Raw genomic sequence first — 11,975 nt, 5'->3', positions numbered from 1 at the left:
GCAAGAGTATGAGGATTCTAAGGCAGGAATGAGCATTGAGCATGGGAGGACTTCCGGGAGAATGGAGATGGCTGGTTGGAAAGGAGGCCAGTGGCCAGATCATGCTGCACCCTTTAGGCCAAGGTCAGGATCTTAAGAGTTTATCCTGAGGGCCGTGGGAAGGAAATAATGGAGTTTCAGGGAGTTTCAGGAGCCATTTGTGTTTCTGGAAGATTATCGGTGAAGACTGTGAGGAGCAGATTAGAGAGATTCAAGAATGGCAGTTGGGAGCCTGGTTAAGAGGTGTGCTGGAGAGGTGGGGTCTAAAGCCAGATGGGCCTGAGTGAACAGTGAGTGGGAGGTGAGGAAGTGGAGACCGTACGTGTGTAGGTTGGTTGCAAAACAGAACAGAGAAACTGAGTGGGTGCCATTGAGAGTTTGTAGATATGCATATGTCTATGTGGAAGGTGACCTTGGCTGAGGTTAGGGAGCTGAGTCCAGCTCCTCGATAAATCAACACACACACATTTTTGCGTGTGGAGTGAAATGGTACTAACTCTACTAGGAAATTAGAAATTTAAATCCTAGGGCTGGCTTCATTTCCAATTGCTGGATAAATTTGAGCTGATCACTTGTCCTTCTCTGTTTTATACCCCCACAGCCTAGTGATTTTTTGACTAAAAAAAAAAGATATCTTTCTATGAATATTCTTCTTTAGTAGCATCATTTATTTGTGTTAATTTGGATCCTTTTTATAAATTGAATTAGGAGACATTTAAGTGGAACATTTGTGGTGAGATTCTAAGCATTCGCTCTTTGATGATCACCAATAAGTTGCTTTCAAAATGACTTAAATGGAGAGAAACTAGTGGTAAGCCTGGCGATGAGGAGATGCCAGTCCCTTCCAAGACATATGGGTAGGGAGCAGGGCGCTGTGGAGAGCCCAGGATGTGGCTATAAGCCAACTCTCGTGTGTCAGTGGAATCCTTCCTTACCTGATCTTCCTCATCACGTGACACACATTCTCCGTACCCTTGGATATCTTTTAAAAACATTCAAGAGAGTACATCTGGTCTGTCCTCTGGGAACCCATGTTTAGCAGAATACGCTGGCCTAAAGATCAGTAATGAACGTCACCAATAGCCCGATGGAGCCTTGAAGAAGAGAGAGCGTACCCAATGATTAATTTATAGTTGCAGGGACTGAGAGTGTAAACAGGTCCATAGAATGGAGTTACTGCAAAGATCATGTAAGGCAGTTGCTCTCTCTTGAAGACTTCTTCCAGGACTGCTGACATATCTTGACAAGTTAGTGTGTTGAGATGAAAGAATGCTAGAAGACTAAAATTTGGGGTTTGATCATGCTCACATTTTTTTACTTTCATTCTTCTATGGACTGGTTTGGCTTTCCTATGCTGTGGTTGATATGCCAAGGTGAACTTATAAGCATTTCCTACGATTTACTTAAGGTAAAGGATTGAATTGGCCAAAGAGATGAGAGAACTTTGTAGTTAAGGACTGTGGTCTGTAGGTGTGGATTGAGAGGAGACTTGGGTTCTGTAGGGTTACTTCAGCATTTTTTGTCTTTGAGGTCAATAAATCATACCCTCCAGGCAGTGTTTTTCTTGTGGGTTTTTAAGATCCCGGTTTTCTAAGTGTGGTGCTCTCATGAGGCTACTGACATAAGACAGCTACCTGACCACCTCCCCTTGGTAATTAGACATTGCCTGGCCAAGATTTAGGCCCAAGGCCATTTCATCTACTTGGCGAAGCTTATCTCTTCTAGGCTCGAAGGGTAAATGAAAGTGTCATTACGCAGCAGTGTCGTTCTGTGGGTCGGTCAGTTGATCGATGATTGATCTATCTATCTGTCTGTCTGTCTGTCCTTCTGTCTGTCTGTCTGTCTATCTGTCTGTCTGTCTGTCTGTCTATCTAATCTATCTTAGCTGAAGTGTAAAATGTTATCGCTGTCCCCATACATTCTCATCATCTCCTTAAGTCACAAATCCTGCAGTGTAGGCACTCTCAATATACAAAAATAGGACTCTTATGAAAGTTCATATGCTGCTTTTGAACTTACCTTTTAAGTGGTTCCCCCGACTTCTTGATCTGATTAGAAAGCGAATGTCAGCACGGGGCATCTTTGGGGCGATGAGCACCGAGCTTTCGTCTCCCAGCTCCTCCAGAGTTAAAATGTGGAAGCTGCAGTACAACTTTGCTTTCTTATCTCGTCTCTTTTATATGGGACTTTGAAGTACAGAGTATAGGGGGCCCTCAATTCTAACGGGTTTTCTTTTAGTTGCTTTTTACCAGTCACTCCTGGCACCCACATCAACAGTTAAGAGCACGTGAGCAAGCTCTGTTATACAACCCTTCGTTTGTAAGTCAGTGTCAGCAACTTGGAAATAATTCCCATCTAAGCACGACTGGCCATTGGAGTTCGGTTTCAGACTGCCCCATCAATGCCGTGAGGTCATAAGGAGTGGGAGGACGGGCGGTTTGGAGTAGTGGAACTCCAGAGTTGTGTGGTATAGGAGGGAGGAGATGGAGTCATCTCTCGTGGGACCCGGGCTCTGCTTCTCTTACTCACCTGTCCTCACTGACAACACTCAGGAGGAGACAGAGTCTTCATTAGTGTGGGCCGCTTAGCTGATTGGTCAGAAGGAGGCAACCACAGAAAACGACCCTATTGGGTACAGAGTTTCAGTTTGACAAGATGAAGAGTTCTGGAGACGGATGGTGGTGGTGGTTGTACAACACTGTAAATGCATTTAATACCACGGATGGTTAGGATGGTTAAATTTTATGTCGTGTATTTTGCCACAATAAAAAATTGGCAAAAAAGAAAAAAAAAAAAGAAATCGAGATTCTAATGCTATAAAATAGCATTCTCAAATGTTGTAGTCTCAACGTTTACATGCTTAAAAATGATCGAGAACACCCCCCAAAGCTTTTATTTAATGTGGGTTACATCTACCAGCATTTATACTAGAAATTAAAATAGATAAAATTTAAAGTATTTAATTACTAATTCAAAGTATTAACTTTCGCAATTCAAAGTATTGAGTTTTAAATTTCGCAATTCAAAGTATTGCTTCCATGTTTTACAATAAAATAACTAGATGACTCCTTCAAAAAAAAATACCATCTAATTTTTTCGAGTTTATGTAACAAGCCAACAAAAACAATCTCCCCAAACCCTGTTTGCACCGTTCTCTTGAGAGCATCTTCAGAAGTTACCAAATTGATAGGATGTGGAATTATTTTGGATTTCCTTTGCTAAACTCAATTGAGTAGGAAACTGACAGACACAAAAACTTTGAATGTGAAAACCAAAGCCATGTTGTACTCCACGGTATGCAGAGTTTGTTTTTTTCCAGCATGCATTCCTGTTTCCTGCTGAGCAAGGACCTTCTCAGGAGGAAAGCTTGCAGCTGTCTCCTGGGCTGGGCCGAGCTGCCAGCTGTCACTGCTGAGCTCCTTGGAGGCCGTGGGTCTCCTTGGAGTCAGAGGGTCTCCTTTGCTCCCCTCCAGCTCTATCCCACCTCGTTCTTCCTTTTATGGAGAACTTGGAAACTTAGAGAAACGTGGGTACACTTAGAAAATGGATTGGAAGATGGAGGGATGTCAGAATTAATTTTAATACGTCAAATTGAAAACGTTTGACTTGCATTGCCTGGGGATCTCATTATTTTATAATTTTTTTCATGTTGATGTAGTATGGAATTAGTCATAGAAGGCAGTTGTGGGCAGAGCATTAAAAAAATTCCCTAGTATAGCTGCCACAAGCAGGATGGGGATGTTTGTGAAGCATAAAAACATTATATTCTATTTTTCAAATAATGGATTAGATGCTATATAAACCATTATATTTATTTTATTATATTTTTTAAAAAGTTCGGTGAAAGGTTTTTTTCTTTTTTTCAGTCTGTGAAGTAAACAGTCACTGTGGCGACATTCTAGGAGAAGGCACTTGGCTCTCTGAGAGTTTCGTTGAAAACATGCTGAGGATTTATGATTTGGCAAAAGCACTCTGTTACTTCCAGCAGCAAGACACGCTTTCCTCCAATCCTCTGGAAATGTCCTAACATGCCAGGTGCTCGGACTGAGCACAGAGAAACAATAGCTTGGTCAGGCGATCTCACCCCAATGTCCTAGACCCCCAGGAAAGGCCGTGTGCTGAGAAGAAACTCCCAAGCAGCCTTCTCCACTCTATTTTGAGCAGGAAAGTTCTTGTCTTTTATACTTAAGCAGAACATTCATTTCATTATATTTCCACCAGACGTCTCCCACTCGCTTGCTGTGTACAAGACACTGATGTTGCCGAGCTTTGGCGATATTGCTAAGAAATGAGTCTCCGTAAGCCCAAAGGGGAAGTGTCTGTTGGCATTAGATGTGTGTGCAAGGGCATGCGTGTGTAACACATCCAAGGAAAGTGTCCTGGAACAGATGACATTTGAGCTGATTTCTTGAAGATAAAACTGGAACTAACTGGAAAAGAAAGGAACAGAGGGAACAGCTTCAGTGAGGTTTGGAAATGAGAGTGAACCGTAAGGCTGGGTGGGGATGGTGAACGATTTGCTGGGATTGAGGCCGAGGGGTCTGCAGTAGGTTGGTGGATATTAGGCCAGAAAGACAGGCGGGGATGTTGCTGTTTGAAAGTTGAGGAGTTGGGATTGTATATCCTGAAGATGCTGGGGAGCCACAGAAGGTTTATGTGAGGTATTGACATGTTCTGATTTGTACTTTAGGAAAATCCTTCTGGCTGCCTGTGGAGAGGGAAGGGTGTTAGTGAGAGGTGGGGGCAAGGTGATGCCACTGACTTGGGGACTGGCCTCTGTCATCCAGGTAGTTAATTTGGCCCATTCCTTGATTTCTGAAGTGGCCTGGCTCCTGCCTGATTCCAGGTATGGCTCTTCAGACTTCTCTTTGAGCCCCAGAGCTTCAGACGCCTTCTGACCAAAACTGGATTTGTTGTTGTTCAAACCAGCTGCTCTTGCTTGTAGTCAAAGAACCCTGAGAGATGTGAGGGCGTAAAGACTAATCTCACAGCCTTTCCTGCTGGTTTTGAAAGGGGAACATGGAGCAAACACACAGATGGTGTTTGCCAAAGGGGAGTGAGGGATTCCTGGGAGGGGCACAGGAGACCAGGTCCTGCAGAGGGACTTTGCTGGCTTCCCAGTCCTGCTGCAGGTGGTCCGGCTGCAGGTGTGTCTACCTGGGGGAGAGGGTCTAGATAGCATCAAATAGATGAGGCAAAGCCTGCTTACTTAGAATTCCAGTTCTTATGCAAATGATACTTAGGGCTCTGGCCATGCTTAATAATAATAAAAAAAAAATAAGTATTTATATAGCACTTATGTTAAGTGCTGGGTACTGTTCTAAACATGATATACATATTAACTCATTTTATTTTCATAACAATACTTTTATGTATTATCATCTTATATTAAATTATATAATTTGTATCTATCATCTATCTATCAGAAGAAATATCAAAGAGAAATTTCAATAATTTTCCCAAGATGTACAACTAGAAAGTGGCAAAACTGGGATTCAAATCGGGGAAGGCAAGGTACAGAGTCTGTGCTCTTACCTATGAATTTGAATCTTAGCTCCATTACTTACTGTCTGGGAAAAGGTATTTAACCTCTCTGGGATCATTTTCTTCATCTGCAGAGTGGGAATAATAATAGCATCTCCCTTAAGATAGATAAGTAAGGCATTTAAAGCCGTGCTTGGTACAAAGTAAGCACTATAGAGTGTTTGCTAGAAAAATGGTTTTGTAATAGACACTGTAAAGAAGGCTGGGTGTACATCCTTTGCAGAGGTAAGCCCAGAAAACATTGCGACTCGTCTGCAGATCACTTGTGCTCCATGTAATGACCTTTGTAGATATTACGTAGCTCTTCATAGAAAGAGCACAAGATGATAAAAAGTCATTTGTATTTTCCCTACACTCATTTAGGGAGATGATAGGACAAAAGTAAAGTGTGTTCTATGGACATGGGCCTGGTCTGTAAGGTCACAGAACAAACCACGATGAACAGGAGGAGAGTGTGTGACTCTTCCCTAGCATGGACATCTCTGAGGCAGCTGGCCTTGGGCTCTGGGCTGCCACTTCCCCTCCATCCTTAACCATTCTGAATCTCGATTTTCTCATTCATAAATGGTGGGTCATAAGAATGTCTGCCTCTCTGGGTTCGTCTGGGGATTAAAGAGCGCATTAGTTCATTCATTACTTCATGCTGGGCATTAAGGATGCAAAGATTACGGGCCTCAGTGTTGAGGAAGTTGTGCTACTGCAGTTCAGCAAGTTCAATACTCTGCTCGGATGGAGGCAGGCGCTGGTGGGTAGAGGTGGGCGGCCTGGTTTGAGGTTAGGGAGAGGTCTGGGGTCAGGGCTTGGTTCTGGAGAATAGGAAAGAGAATATGAATCTTGAGGGCATTCTGAGCAGACAGACAAGTGAGAAGTGAGGATAATTTTAGAGAATTTTAAGTAATTCTTTATAGTTCTAGACTTTGAGTTGGGTTGTGGCCAATGAGGATAATGGATGAGAAAAAATAACGGCCGCTAACATTTAACTGTGCATTTACTATGCACGAAGCACAGAGGGCTTTATTTTCATTGTATAATTTTTAATCCTCATAACTGCTCTATGTGATGTGCGATATTTTGTATCCATATTTTACGAATGAGGAAACCAAGGCTCAGAGACGTTAAATGACTTGCCCAAGGTCACACAGCTAGTGCGTGGTAAAGCTGGGATTCAGACTCAAGCAGTCTGAATCCAGAGTTTATCCCAAAGGCAAAGGGAGCTGTCAGAGGACTTTAAGCCTGTGCATTTCGGAAGGTAACATTAGCTGGCATGAGGCATGAATCTGAGGATGGGAAAGGGCACGGGCCTAAGGCAGGGAGGATTATTGTAGTTAATCGTGGAAAACACGGAGCATCTGAATAAAAGCAGAGGCAGGAGCGATAGGGGAGGGAAAGAGATTTGAAGTATGTTTGGGAATCGAAGGGAAAATGTGGGCGTGTTTATTTTAATGTCCCAAGGGGTCATATAAATGAACATGTCCAGTGGGTAGTTATATGAACCTGAACTGTAGGAGGGGATCTGGGTGGAGTTATACCTCTGGGTGCTGTGGTCGTTAGATGAAATCGTCAAAGAGCAGAGGAGGAGCCCATGGGATGGGGAGAGGCATGGATTTGAGGTCTGCAGATTGCATCCAGGCTGCAGATTTGTGTGATTTGGTTTATAGTATTAAAACATTAAAGACAATAGTTGCCAACATGTGAAAAATTGGGAAAGTTACCATGAAAATAAGATGTGTGGGTGTTCTGGACAGATTGGGAGAGCCAACCACTTGATGCCCACAGATAAGGGACAGCGGTCAGGGTCAGTACTCTCCACCTTGTCACAGCAGCCAGGTGTCCTCCTTCATTATTTTGGGCACCTGCCTGTGATCTCAGATTTAAGGTTTGAGAAGAGGAAGCAGAGTTTCACAGGAAATCAAGAATGAGTAGTCAGATGAGTGATGTCAGGGGCCGGGAGATCGGCAGCGACAACGCCTGGGACAGGTGATCTGGATTTGGGGATGCTCATTTGGAGATGCCCTTTGCAAAAACACTTACAGGAGAGTTAGGGCAAGAACTGTAGGAGGAGAAAGAAGGATGAGTGTAAAAAATGATTTGAAGAAGCTGCGTTGCAAAGAGGCATTTGGGGTTGGGAGATTTAATTTTGTGTTATTTTTTAGCATGAGTAACTTGAGCATATCTCTATAAAGATGTATATTATATAAAATAGCGTTTTCTTTATTTGCCCTTGGCTTACGTTTATACCTCCGAGGAGTCCAGTCTTATCTTTGGTTGTACTTATTAAAACAGAGCACTGCCAGGGTATCAAATGGAGTGAGGTACTTCGCGTGTCTGGGAAGACTGTCCTGCCAACTTCAGATCTTACCCATGTTGAATGTGTTTTTGCTATTTTAGTACGTAAGCAGCAGGGGCTTCAAATAAATAATTCTCCATTTTAACAGCAGCAGGCTAAGTCGAGCAGTGCCCAAGTGGTGATGTGTTACCTGCATTCGCTCATATGTTCGTCTATTGTCCATTTCCTTCCATCATTGACCAGGTGGAATCCGTGGGGTGATCTTATCGACCAGCATCACCTCTGTTGCAGTCTGAGTTAGTGTGCTCTGATTGGTTTTTATGCCATATGCCAATTTTCCCATTTCCATTTTTTGTATTTGCTTTATAATATCGCCTGATCGAATAGCTTATTGTTTACGAATATGGGTTTGAAATGAACTACCTTGTCTTTGATGAAAACTCTTTTTATTATGGAAAAACTGTATCTCCCTTCTGCAGTGGCTGACAAATAAGCTACTTCTCTTCTGCAGTGACCACAATTTCAAAAGCACATTTGCTATGATTTTTCGTTTCTACCAGTAAGGCTGCGGGCAAGAGATTTTAAAATTTGACATAGAATGGAAGCATCCAGTAGCTATTCCTAACCTTAATCCTAACAATTGTCAACTGACTAATTAACTCACTAATTAAATTCACCAAATGATTTTGAAGAACCTACTACTACGTGTCAGATGAGGCATTAGACACCGAGGATATGGTGTTGCTTAAGACAGACGATGATTCCTACCTTCATGGAGCTCATATTTGAGTCAGGAAATGAACAATAAATAAGAGAAAGAAATAAAGTATATGTTTTTAAGTGTATTTTAGGAATTTGATAAGTGCTAAAGATAAAAACAAATAAAGCAACGAAGGGGGATATTCATTGGGGGGTTTAGCTAGGGTAACCCAGGAAGGCCTCATTGGGAAGGTATCATTTGGGTGAAGACCTGAGGGCAGTGAAGAAGCAAGCCAACAGCCACCTGGAGACAGAGCATTCCAGGCAGAGATCAGCCAGTGCAGAGACCCAGAGGCAAAAATGTGCCTCATTTAAGGAGCAGCACAGAGACCGGCATGCTGGATGGGAACGAAAGAGAGGGAGAGGAGTGGGGGAGGAAACCAGATGCGTAAAGTGGGGAAGGGGGCTTTGACTCTGAGTGAGGTGGAAGCTACTGAAGGACTGAACGTAGAAGTGACGCGATGTGACCTACACTTTAACAGATCTCTAGCTAAGCGATTCTTAATCCTTTTCGTGTCATGGACCCCTTTTGCAGTCTGGGGATGCTGATGGACCGCTTTCCAGAATAGTGTGTTTAAATGCAAAAAATAACAACCACAGGATATGAAGCCAATTGTCTTCATCGAACCATTATGATTTAGCAATACATGTGCTTCTTTATTCACTCATGGAAGAAGATCTAGCGGTAGATCTGTAACTACCGTGATTTCAGAGTAATAATGAGCACATGTGATATTTTGGGAGACCTGCAACAACTCTGATATGATGTAAAATTATCTGGGATTTATATTTTGGCAAAGTCACAGGCACTGCTAATACTGCCCTGGACCGCTGCCTGCATTTTTAATAAGAGAAATTGCTAAATTTCAGTTAGTGAAAATCAAGATCCACACCCCCCTACCCCCTACCCTGCAGTTAAGTTCAAGGGCCTCCTGAGTTCTTTCTACAGACCCTTCTCTGTTAGGTGGAGAATCGATTAAGTGGGCTCCGAAAGATAATTGGAGCCATCCAATGAAATGCTGCCGGTGTTCCTGTTCGCCCTGTCTGCATCTCGGTAGGCACTGCTGGAGTCCACTGCCCCTGTGTCCGACCTGCTGTTCCTGGTGAGTTGCTGTACCCAGTGCTAGCCTCTAGTTTTTAAGATGTTCTAGCACCAGCAGTAAAACTCCAAGAGGTTTTGTTTTGTTTTGTTTTGTTTTGTTTTGTTTTTGTTCTTTAAATATCTTTCTGGTTCCTCGTGGCTAAAGAGTTAGGGAGACCTGGGTTACGGTCCCTTTGTTTCAGCCATTCCCATGCCTACTGTTCTCCCTTCCCAAGGATGTTTCAGACCTGTCATTCCCAGCTCACAAAGGTGTGGATAGTACAGACAGACTTCTTTATATTCTATGAAGATCTGTATAATTATCTCTAGATCATAGGGTTAGATCCTGGCCATTCCGTGAGCTCTCTAGTCCCCACGTCTCTGCAAGCATTCTTCCTATTGCTTGGAGAAGAGCCTTCTTACCTGTCTTCTTTACTTGTTGGGATCTGACCCGGCCCTCAGGGCTCAGCTCACATACCACCTGTTCATTTAGTTGTCCCCATTTCCCTATCCCGGAGAAACCCTTGACCTCATCTCAAGGCACCGGATGTCTTCTTCCTTAACGTGAGAAGGCTCCTTATTTATTTACCTTTTTATTTTCCCGCAAGTTTTTCTATGCTCTTTTAAACTCTGGAGGCAAGAGCCATGTTGTCTTTTGTTCTCCGTCGTTCTCAGGACAGTGCCTGCCACAAGCAGATGTGAATAAACAGCAGAAGCTTATGATTCCTACAAACGACACAAGAGCACCTTCGACGAAGATTCTCTCTCACCCAAATCTGTATGTAAGTTCACCTAACGTCTACGCCTCCCCCCACACCCCCACCGATGGAGGGTGATAAGGACCTTTTCTTTTCCCGAGTAGAAATAATTATTTTCGTTAAGTGTTTTACAAGTGATACTTATAAAGAAATTCACACAATATCGAGAGGTAGAGTAGAAAACAAAAATGATCCCAAATTCCATCTCCCACACGGAATGCACTTAACATTTTGGTGTATATTCTTATAGATGTTTTTATCACTTTAGAAGATTAGACATATTTTATAAAGATCAGATCATGCCATATATTGTATTAATTACTAATTACTTTCTTTTTTTTACCTACTTTTTAAAAAATTACTAATTACTTTCTTTTTTTCTTACCTACCCTATTGTGACTGTCTTATGAATCTACAGGCAGTAGAACAGAGAGGCTAAGAGAATGGCTTTAGAGCATTATCGTTTGAATTCAAACCACGAAGGTCCCTTTCATAGCTGTTGACCCTGAGAGTTGTTAGTTAATGTCTCTATTTACCAGTTTCTCCATCTGTAAAATGAAAATACTGGTTGTACAAGTGTTAGAGGATTAAGCGGGTTCAGACATGCAAACGTGTAGACGGGGCCTGATCGTATACAGGAACTCTTACTATTATTATTCCAGCATTTTTAGTGGCCAGAGAGTCTGTCGTTACACAGCTACCTCCTCATCTATTTGATCTTTCACGTATTGATGGACATTTAGGTCGCCTTTGGCTTTTTGCTCTTATGAATAATTAACGGGGCAGGAAACATCCTTGTCCATACATCCTTGTACGCGTATCTGATTTATTTCCTCGGTGTCTAACTGTAGAAACCAGAAGGTTTCTTTTCATCAGTTTACACCCCTATTATCATCACATATGTTTTTTTTCCCCTATACCTTCTCAAACTGCTTACTTTCAGGTCCTTTTTATCGCTGTGTCGGTGCAGACTTTGATGCATCAGTCTTTGAAAACGTGGGGACAGATGAGACTGAGCACAGGGTCGAACGCCTCCAGGTGGGCTGATATCTTGACCATTTCCTGGCTGAGGCCAGGGCCCCAGCATTTGTCTAGCCCCGCTGCTGGGGCACGCCGGCAAGGTGGAGCGAGCCAGGCCATTCCTACTTGGAGTCGGTGGAAAGGTGGCGGTCACATCAGGGTGGCCCCGAGCCTTGTTGACTCACGGGGATGACCGTGCTGGGGTCCGTGGCTGTGTGGTTTTGCTTCTTCTTATGAGGCACACACCCTTCCACAGGGTTTTCCTGGCTTCCCTCTTCGTAGATTGTCTTCAGAGCCGACTTGGTGACTCAGCATCAGCCTGCGGCCTCCTTCAGCTCCCCAGGGGGAGGTAGTCTAGGAACAGAGAACCAGAGGAGAGGAGAGTGGGGGTTAGTTACCCATGCCTCCAGCCTTAGGGGTTTCTGGTATTCACTCATTCTGGATGGCCAAGAGAAATCAAATTTATATTAACCTTTCAAATATCATT

Source organism: Pteropus vampyrus, unplaced genomic scaffold (genome assembly GCF_000151845.1).
Source record: "Pteropus vampyrus isolate Shadow unplaced genomic scaffold, Pvam_2.0 Scaffold28, whole genome shotgun sequence".
In the NCBI taxonomy this organism is placed as follows: Eukaryota; Metazoa; Chordata; class Mammalia; order Chiroptera; family Pteropodidae; genus Pteropus; species Pteropus vampyrus.
The sequence above is the reverse complement of the archived record's forward strand: the minus strand, read 5'-3'. Positions refer to the sequence as shown.